General features: G+C 35.9%; 1 long non-coding RNA gene across 1 annotated transcript; it reads right to left on the bottom strand.

Annotated features, from left to right (window-relative positions):
* Window positions 1-2886: 2886 nt before the first annotated feature.
* Window positions 2887-8962, bottom strand: LOC105749066. The gene is made up of 3 exons (XR_001120340.3): window positions 8923-8962; window positions 7838-7921; window positions 2887-3769 (listed from the first exon to the last, which is right to left on the bottom strand). It is a non-coding gene; the product is annotated as an uncharacterized LOC105749066 (long non-coding RNA).
* Window positions 8963-9742: the final 780 nt, after the last annotated feature.

Here is a 9742-nt window from a genome sequence, read left to right as displayed (position 1 = left end):
AACCTTTTATTTGGCCCAACAGCAATAGTTTTAATATATTCTCTTTTTTTAAAATTGGCCAGTTAACCCCTGTTCAGACAGCCTGGTAGCTCTCTGTACCTGGAGACATTGTCATTGGTTTTCATTTTTAAAAATTTTTCTACTAATTTTGTGTCATCTTATGAAAATTGATATCACCAGTAAATAGTCTAACTATATACCTGATTCTAAAACAATTTATATATTGGAAACCAGTAATTCTCTTTCTGTTAGGGTATATTCAATTTCATTTTTGAGGTGCCCAATTCTCATCATATCAAGCACTTTTTGACTCTTTGTGAAAAGTATTTATGATATACAAATGTTTTCTATAATCCATATTTAAGATTTTCAAGCTATTGGTCACTTTGATTTCTTAATCCTAAAGCATATTTTCAAACATTTTTCACTTTTCTTACATATTCCTATCTTTACACTGAAGTTTCAAAGTATAAGATAGATGTGTGTGCATATACATATATATGTATGTATATGCACACACATACATATACATAAAATATATGTACCCACATACATATACATAAAATATATGTACCCACATATATAGCATATGTATGTATACATATTTGTATAGTGTGCATATGTACACATATGCACACATGTGTGTATGTGTGTGTGTATATATATATATATATATACACACACATATTGACAATGAATAGAACTTTTCAAGGTTGTCACAGCATTCCTTTATCTCTTTACCTTCTGCCACAGATGGTGCATAAACTGACCTCATTTTCATGCTGTTTCCTCTGTTTAGTCTCATCATGAGCACTGTAAGTTGAGGTGGCCAGGAATTCTAAGAAATTATATTTTTTTTGTTTTGGTTTTGCCTTTGGGTGGACAGTGAGAGAAGCTCCTCAACATTCATTATTTTCTCCTTTGAAGAGAAATCTTGAGCCCTCTTTCCATTTAGGCACAACTTCTTTATATCTTCCAGTTTTATTTATTTCCAAGAAATTCAACATGTATTTAGTTTCATTCCTCTAGTTATCAATGGAATAGTTCTTGGACTGAGACCTCATATTAAAAGAAACAATAGTTAAATGAATGTTTATCAAAGATCCAAAAACTGTTTTATTCTTAGAATCCTCTAGCCTCTGTCCTAAAACTTTGGGACAATTACAACAAAGCTGACAAATCTTAAGAACTTTTCGTATTTTATTTTTATTTGCTTCATGGGCCATCATAACCTATGAATAAAATACCCAATAATGAACTTCTCCAAACTATACCAGGCTGGTTCTTATCACCAAGATGATACTTGAAACCTTTCCACCTTTGTAGAATCTACCAGTTTTCAATACCTTAGGGTTACTTCCATGTCAGAATGAAGCATCAGAATAGGACATTTGAGAAGGACACAACAACAAAAGAAGAATTCTATCAAATTCTATCAAAGTGTAGAAGACCAGTAATTCATGGTAGGTAATATTAAAGAAGATAGGTAGCAATAAAATAAATGGTTGCAGAAGTCTACATATAACACAAAAACACACAAAATGAATAATTACCAAGCTCATAACACAAGAAAGCAGATTTTTTTTGAGGCATGGTATGTAAGTCAATTGGAATATGGCTGTGGCAAGTGAAGGAATTGAACTAGATGGCTCTTCAGGTATTTCCTATGATCCTACCAAATTCGAATGGAGCAGATTAGTTAAAAAGGGCAACAAAGTGCTATTGCATATTAAAAACATATATTAATGTGGGAAAATATTTGAACCAGAAGAGTGAAACATGGGTGAAAATGTTTTGGGGAGGATCAATAGAGAGAGAAAGAAGCCATATTTATGGTAGGAGTATGCATATCACCTAACAAAAGAAAGAAATGGATAGTGAGTTTTGGAAACAGATTACAAACCTAGCATGGAAGCATGCTATAGTAATAGTGACATTTGCTTCAATTCTCTCATGGCTAAAAACAGAACAACTAATATATTTTAAATTTACCTTAATAATTTCGTCCTTCAAAAATCAGAGGTATTGATAAAGAGAATTTATATTTCTGGATATGATTCTAACCAACATGAAAAAACCCAAAGGACTGGTGTAGGTATACAGGAAATTCATCAACCAATTTAGATTTTTAAGATACTCAAAACAAAAGGCAGGTAAATTGATATTGAATACAAAAAAAAAGTGGCACAGTCCTATATGGAAACTATCAGAAACAGATATGCTCAGAACAAATTGGGGCTGGTGATAAATGCTAACAACAATAAAAAGGACCTTTTAAAGCTGTATTGGAAGGAAAAGAAGTGACATGTCTGCTGCATGGAATGAATGAGGCAGTATAATAATGGATGACAAAGAGAAAATAGATCTATTGAACTCTTGCTTTGCATTTGTTTTCTCTAACAAGCAGAACTATCTTCACACTGGGAAATGAATAAAATTAGTTAACAGAGAAGTAATACTTAAGATATTGGGAAATGAGTTGATAAAAAGAAAAATATCTGGCCACCCTCAAGGAGTTGCAGTCACCAGACTTGGGTGAACTACATCCCTTGATGCTGAGGATGTAATAATTGATGATGTTTGAAAAATCTTGGAAAACAGGGTTGTGGCTGCAGTACTTCAGAGAGATAGATATTGTCCTGATTTTCAAAAAGAGGAAAATGTGGATTCTCTAAATTATGTGCCATTGAGCTTTACTTAGATCACTAAAAAAGTATTATATCTGATTATTCATGTTATAGTTTGTAAGCATTTGGAAAGAGGAGTAATCACCAAGAAGTAGCACTGGTTCACCAAAAACAAGCTTTGCTATGCTTAAACTAATTTTCTTTTTTTGGATAGTATCACTAGACTAATAGACCATGATAATATTATAGACATAGTAGGTCTGGGTTTCTTTGATGTATTTTATGAAATTTCTCATGGTATCCTTGTGAACAAGATAGAAATATGTGAACCAGAAGACCATAGAGTTAGGCAAATTCTGAATAACTGAATTACTTCCCCCTAAAGAGTAATGATTATTGGATCAATGTCATCCTAGGGGAGATCTCCAGTATAGTGTCGATTTGTATCTGTCCTTGGTCCTGCTTTTCTCACCATTTTTAACACTGACTTGGGTGAAGGCACAGACGGCAAATGTGTGGATGACACAAAACTAAGAGGGATAGCCAACACATTACATGACAGAGGGAGGAATAAAAATGATCTCAACATGCTAGAACAATGAGTGAACCTATAAGAAGAAATATAATAGGGATTAATGTAAAAAGTCTTATACTTAGGTTACAAATGTTTATTGATTATACTTGTATTGGGTTCAAAAAAATCAATCTCACCCATATGAGATGAAGAAGACAGGGCTAGACAGATCATGTGAAAATGCTCTGGGATTTTTTAACAAACTGCCAACTCAGTATGAATCAACAGTGTGACATGGGTGTCAAAAAATAAAAACCCTAACAATCTTAGGCTGAATTAATCATATATATTGTCTACAAGGAGAAGGGGGTGGCCATACTGTTGTCTTCTCTGATCAGAGTACAACTAGAATGTTATGTTCAGCTTTGAGCATCAAATTTTAGGAAACAGTATTGTGTGTCCAGAAAGAAAGCACACAGGAAAGACCTGAAAACCATTCCAACGTGAGGATTGATTGAAGGAACTGAGAAATTTTGACCTGGAGATGAAAAAAATCAGAGAGGCAAGATGGCCCAGATAATTGAAGAACTATCACATAGCAAGGAGATTAAAATTGTTCTTCATGGCCCTAGAAATAAAATTAAGAACAATGGATTAAAATTCAAGAAAGACATATTTAAGCTCAATTTAAGTAAACAGTTTCTTAACAATTATAGCTGTCCAAAAGTAGAATGGGGTACTCCATGAGAAGTTGGTTTCTATCACTAGAGATCTTCAAGTGAAGGCTAGATGATTGCTTGGTCAGATATGTGATAGAAGGGTTCTTATTCAGGCATGAACCATATCTCTGAAGTCTCTTCTAATATTGAGATTCTGTAATCCCATGATCTAAGTCCCATTTGATGTCTATCACTTTTTAAATTTGGAGTTTACCTCTTGGGAGAGAAAGACCCTTTTTTAATTTACAAAGCAAGTTTTGTTTATGTGAATTAAAATATTTTTAAATTATTATTTTTAGCAAAAGAGTATAGACAGTTTCACATAATAGAAAATTTAGACTTTGCTTTAATAACCTGTGATGCAAATCAAAAAGACCTGGTATCCCCCAGATGGCCCTTACTCTGTCCCTACTCTCTGTTCTCACTTCTACTGACTCTCACCAGGGTTTAGAATTGATATTATGACTGTCATCATTATACTTGAACACTAGGAGAGTACTTCTACTCTTTCTATGTAGATTTTTAAGGAGGAACACCATAACTGCGTTCCCTTGACAAAAACCACAAGTGGCTTGCATTTGTAATAATGTTATAAAGGATCCTACTTCAAATGCTTCCCCAAAGAGACATAATTTTATACTACAAATTATCCTTAACACCAACAAAGATTGAAAGTTCCTCTACCCCCATGCCTTAGTAGACAGTTTCATGAGATGGCCAAAAAAATATTCATCATCTGGTGGCCAGCCTTCTGTTGAGAAGCTTCTCTGAACTCAGCTAAGCTGGTTCTTGGATGACAGACAGAAAGTCTGTTGCCAACCCATACTTAAAGCCTTTCCAACTTGCTAGGACATGCCGATGCTTGCTATCCATTGGAATTATCTTCAAGAACCCAAGGTCATAAGATCATAAATTTAGAATTAAGAGACATGTCTAGTATAATGCCCTGAGCAGATTACACAGGTAGTAAGTGAAAGAAAGGATTTGAACCCCGGTTCTCTGACTCCAAATGGAGCATTCTCTCCACTACACCAACTAAATTCTTGATATTGTTATATAGCAGTAGAGGACAATCTTAGTAGATATGCTAAGGAATTTTAAAAACCCAACTGATAAGAAGAATTAGAGATTCCAAGTGTCTAGATTGGTCTGGATGCTAAATAAAGACTCTCTTATTCTAGCCTGAGGCAGAGTTGAGGTGTCAATATTTCCAGAAATTAATGGAATCCCCAGTTTTTCTCAGGATCTTCTTCCAAGTATTCTCTTTAGGTCTATTTTTTTGATCATGCTTTTGGTTCTGGACTGGATATCTGTCATATAACTCAGGTGCCTATATTCCTGGGAAAGGTGGTCTCCCAGGATCCTACCATTACATTTTTGCAAACTCTGAATACTTTAAGTCTAATTTAAAAGCAGCACAAAAATTATTTCTGTCAAGTGAAGAGGAAATTCTGATCCATAACACAAAATCTATAGGATCAGTACTTCCTTCTCTTATACTGAGACCTGCTTTTGCTTTTCATATTTTCTGGATGGGTTATAACAGAGTTTCCCATTTAACCCTATTCCATTTGCCCTGTTGTTTATTTTTGCTTAGGAACATAACTGAACCTGGACTTAGGAAACCTAAAATTTTCAGGGTCCAATATGACTCCAAGATTCTGTTCAACCTTATCTGATATCATCCTTCTTTTAGATACTTGTTACTCCAGCTGGTCTCCCAGTCCCTCTCTCCCTTCATTCAAAAACAGCAACAATAAAAAATGATAGGGAGGCAACAAGTATTTATTAATGCCAAGCACTGTGCTAAATAATATAAATATAAAAATATGCTATAAATAATAGTTCATGTTTACATTGAACTATAGTTGAAAAAGTACTTTTCTCATACATCCATGAGGAAGGTAATACTAGTTCAGCTCTAGTTTATAGAGATATAAATGGAGACTAACAGAATAATAGAACACAGCAGGAGAGCCAAGGTAACCCCCAAGTCTTCTTAATTCAACTCTAGTACACACTCTGCCTTTCCTACTTTTTTTTTTTTGGTGGGATGAGACAATTGGGGTTAAGTAGCTTGTCCAGTGTCACACAGTGAGTATTAAATGCCTGAGATCAAATTTGAATTCAGGTCCCCATGACTCCAAAGCTGGTGGTCTATCCACTGTGCTATTCAGCTGTTCCCTTTCTTAATTGTTTTATAGAATCTTTCTCTACCCAAGATTTTTGGCAAAATGTGTTTGCCAAAGAGAAAGAATAGGTAGAAGATACAGGCTAGTTCCACCGATACTGAGATTTCAACTTAATTCTTCTGGATCATCAATCAATATCCTACCCCACTTCAACCCTCTCCCCTTCCACTCACTATTGCCTAAAAAAAAGCATCCTTGTTACATATGTGCTAGGTTTTGATCCAAATTCAGCTAGCATTCTTTCATTCCTTGATACTTTAAAAATGTCTATTTCCCATAGATTAGCCATAGGTTGAAAGTAATATCTTCACTACTATTATCACCATACATACACACACACACACACACACACACACACACACACACACACACACCATGAATTGCCATTCATAACACCATTCATTGAGTATCTCTATATCATATCTATATATATCTATCATATATCTATATAGAGCCATACTCTATATCGGCTCTTCTAAATACGTCATTAGCAATATAAGTAAAACTTTCAGGTGTGATGGGGATATTCCTGGATCTCTCTTGATTTTAGCTTTATTTATCCATCATTATCTCATATCGGGGTGTCTCTGGCCAGGTGACAATAGCTGCTATAGGGTTGCCCTCTCCATGGTGCTTTCCCTGATCACTCCAACTAAAATGATCCCTCCCTCCTTACGTCCATCAGTACACTATTTGTCCTTTTCCATGCACTTAAGTATCCTCTTAACTTACAGTTATTGGTGGGCCTATCTCATTAATAGAGAGGCAGTGCTATGAAATGAAAAAAGTCCTAGATATGAAGGGAATCAAATGAGACCAAGGACAAAATCCTGCCTCTGACATTTACTAGTTTAGTGATCTCTGATGAACCCCTTAACTTATAGGAACCTCAATCTCCTCATCTGTAAAATGGGCATAATTATAACATTGATTTCAGAATGACTCAGATTGACTATTAAGTGAAATAATGTATGTAAAGCACTTTGTAAATTTTAGAGTGCTCTGTGTCAGTCATTATTACTAATCACTTAGTATTTAATACTAAATACTAATCACTATGTACTTAGAGGTAAGGATTAAGTCATTACTCATCCTGATATCTGCCCCAGAATTTAGCTTGGTGTCCTACCCAGAATAGGTAATGAATATTTGAATTAAATAATTGAATTAAAGTGCATTATCACTGAATTTTTATCGATGGGTAGGCCCATGGTTCCCTAGCTCTTGATGATACTTTTCCCTCCATTCTGCCCCACCTGGACATTCTGTGAAAGCACAGCTCAGATGCCTGTTTTTCTGGGAGATCTCTCCTTATCCCCCCCCCCTAATATTAACACTCCCACTCTTTAAATTTCCCGTTTGACTTTGCATTACTTGTATTTACAGGCTTCTAAACATAATGTATCCTGCCTTTTCTGCCTCCCATTCACCCAGTAGAACATATCCTCTTTGAGGGTAAGAATAATTTTGTTTTTGCCTTTTTATATTAAATACCTAGTGGTTTGTAGCACTACAACAATTTAATATTGCTCTCTCTTATTAGCTGTGTGAGCTTGGGCAAGTCATTTAACTTCTGAGGATTTCTCATCTATAAAAATGAAGTGGTTGGAATAGATCACCTCGAGCTCTTAATTTATAATTCTACAATTCCATGTCTCTGCAACCTCAGACCAATCTTTTGTTTTCACCAATTCTTCCTTTATTACTGTCCAGATTCCCTGTATTTTATCTCCATAAGAGTAGTCTGAGTGCTCTGTGTGTTTGGTGAATGTCCAGATGACAAACCTTGAGTGAGTATCCAGATGACACTCAGGGTATTCCAGTAGCAGAAGCCGCCCATATCTGACATGTTTCCAACTTTCCACAAGCCTACAGAAAAACAGGTTGTCAATTAATTAATTGATTGGTAAGGCATATATATATATAATTGGTATATAATAGCATATAATAAACCAGGCATTTTTATCAGATGCCATCCAGTGCCCATGTGCTTATTTCCTTAAAGTCTGTAGAATAGTCACTGCTCAGCAGAGGGAGGCAGGTTACAAATTCTTAGAAAAGTCCCTCTTCCTCCACCAAATCCTCTCACGTCTAGACATGTTGACACTAGCCCCATTTGGTCCTGATCTAAGAGCGTAAATCAAATTAATAAACCACCACTCTGAAACATGAGAAATATGGACATTTCTATTTGGTGCTAACTCCCATCCCTGTTTATCTAAGAAATTCCATTTAATGCAGCCAAGTCTCTCTATAGTAGACAAGCAAAGGCCTTGTGCATTTTAACATACGGGAAAATCTGTAAGATACTTGTTAAGTGTGATCTGATTGATGCTCAGCCATTTGCCTCCTGCTAATCCTTTAACCACTCCTGGAGTACAAAAAGAAGGGGTAGAGGAATAGCGTTTCTGAGACTTTTCTTGGTGCCCAAGCAATTGAAGAAAACATGGAAAAAGCTACAGAGATTTGGGCTTCCTGATCTTATCAACAACTTAGTTTTCATTGCAGCCAGCAGGCCATCTTGACCTCCTACCACCCCAGTACCTTGAGCTCTTCTGTGCTTTGCCCACCAAATCTCTCCTGGTTCCATCGTAACTCTGTCTTCATAGTGCTGTATCTCAACACAGTCAAAAACAGCAATTAACCACCCCATTTGCTCTACCAGGAGCTCTCAATCTCTCCTTCTCTGCTCCTGTTTCCTATGCACCTTCTGAATGGGCTTCTATTAGTTATGGGACCTCACAGTACATATATTATGGATATAAAGATCATCTAATCCAATTCTCAGCAGGTAGCGGGCACAGTGGCTATAGCATTGGGCTTGACATAAAAAAACTCATCTTGATTCAAATCTGGCATCAGATACTTACTGGTTGGGTGATCTTGGGCAAGTCACTTAACCCTGTTTGTCCCAGTTCCTCATCTAGAAAATGAGTTAGGAAAGGAAATGGCAAACCATTTCAGTATCTCTGCCAAGAAAACAGAAAAAGAAATCACAAAGAATCAGACACAACTAAAAATGATTGAACAAAAAAAATTCAACCCCTTATCCTATAGATTAGGCTCATATTTGTCCAGTTCTTGGGGTAGGAAGAGAGCTAGGGAAAGGATATCTCAGTTCTACCAGTATTTATCTACTGTGTTCAAGGACCCAGATTAACAATAAATCTGGATCTATAAAGATGAATCTTACTGGAGCCCACAGTCAGAGGAGAAAGTACCAGATGTAAAGTTTGGAGACACCTGGGATTTAACTCCTTCTTCTGACATTTACTAGACATATGACTGGGCAAGAAGAGTCATTTAATCTTTCTGGGCCTCAGTTTTGCTCCTCTGTAAAATAAGTGAGATTGGTCTGAGATGATTTCTTAGTCCATTCTAGCTCTAAATCTTTAATTTTATGAACCTATGATCCGAACCTATGATCCCTGCCTTCTCCATCTTTAAAAATGTAGCAGTAATATTTAACTCCCAGAATTGTTGTGAGAATGAAATCCACCAAAAAGCTTCTATTGAATGCCTACCATGTGCCAGGCACTGTGCTGGGTGCTGAAGACACAAAACCAAAAATAAAAGTCCCTACCCTCAGAGAGTTTATGAAATAATGTATGGAAACTATTTGGCAGACCTTAAAATCCATTTACATATCAGCTATTCTTATCATTGTGACAAGTATACAAATAGTTCTAG

The sequence above is a fragment of the Sarcophilus harrisii genome, chromosome 2, assembly GCF_902635505.1.
Source record: "Sarcophilus harrisii chromosome 2, mSarHar1.11, whole genome shotgun sequence".
Lineage (NCBI taxonomy): Eukaryota > Metazoa > Chordata > Mammalia > Dasyuromorphia > Dasyuridae > Sarcophilus > Sarcophilus harrisii.
The sequence above is the reverse complement of the archived record's forward strand: the minus strand, read 5'-3'. Positions and strand labels throughout refer to the sequence as shown.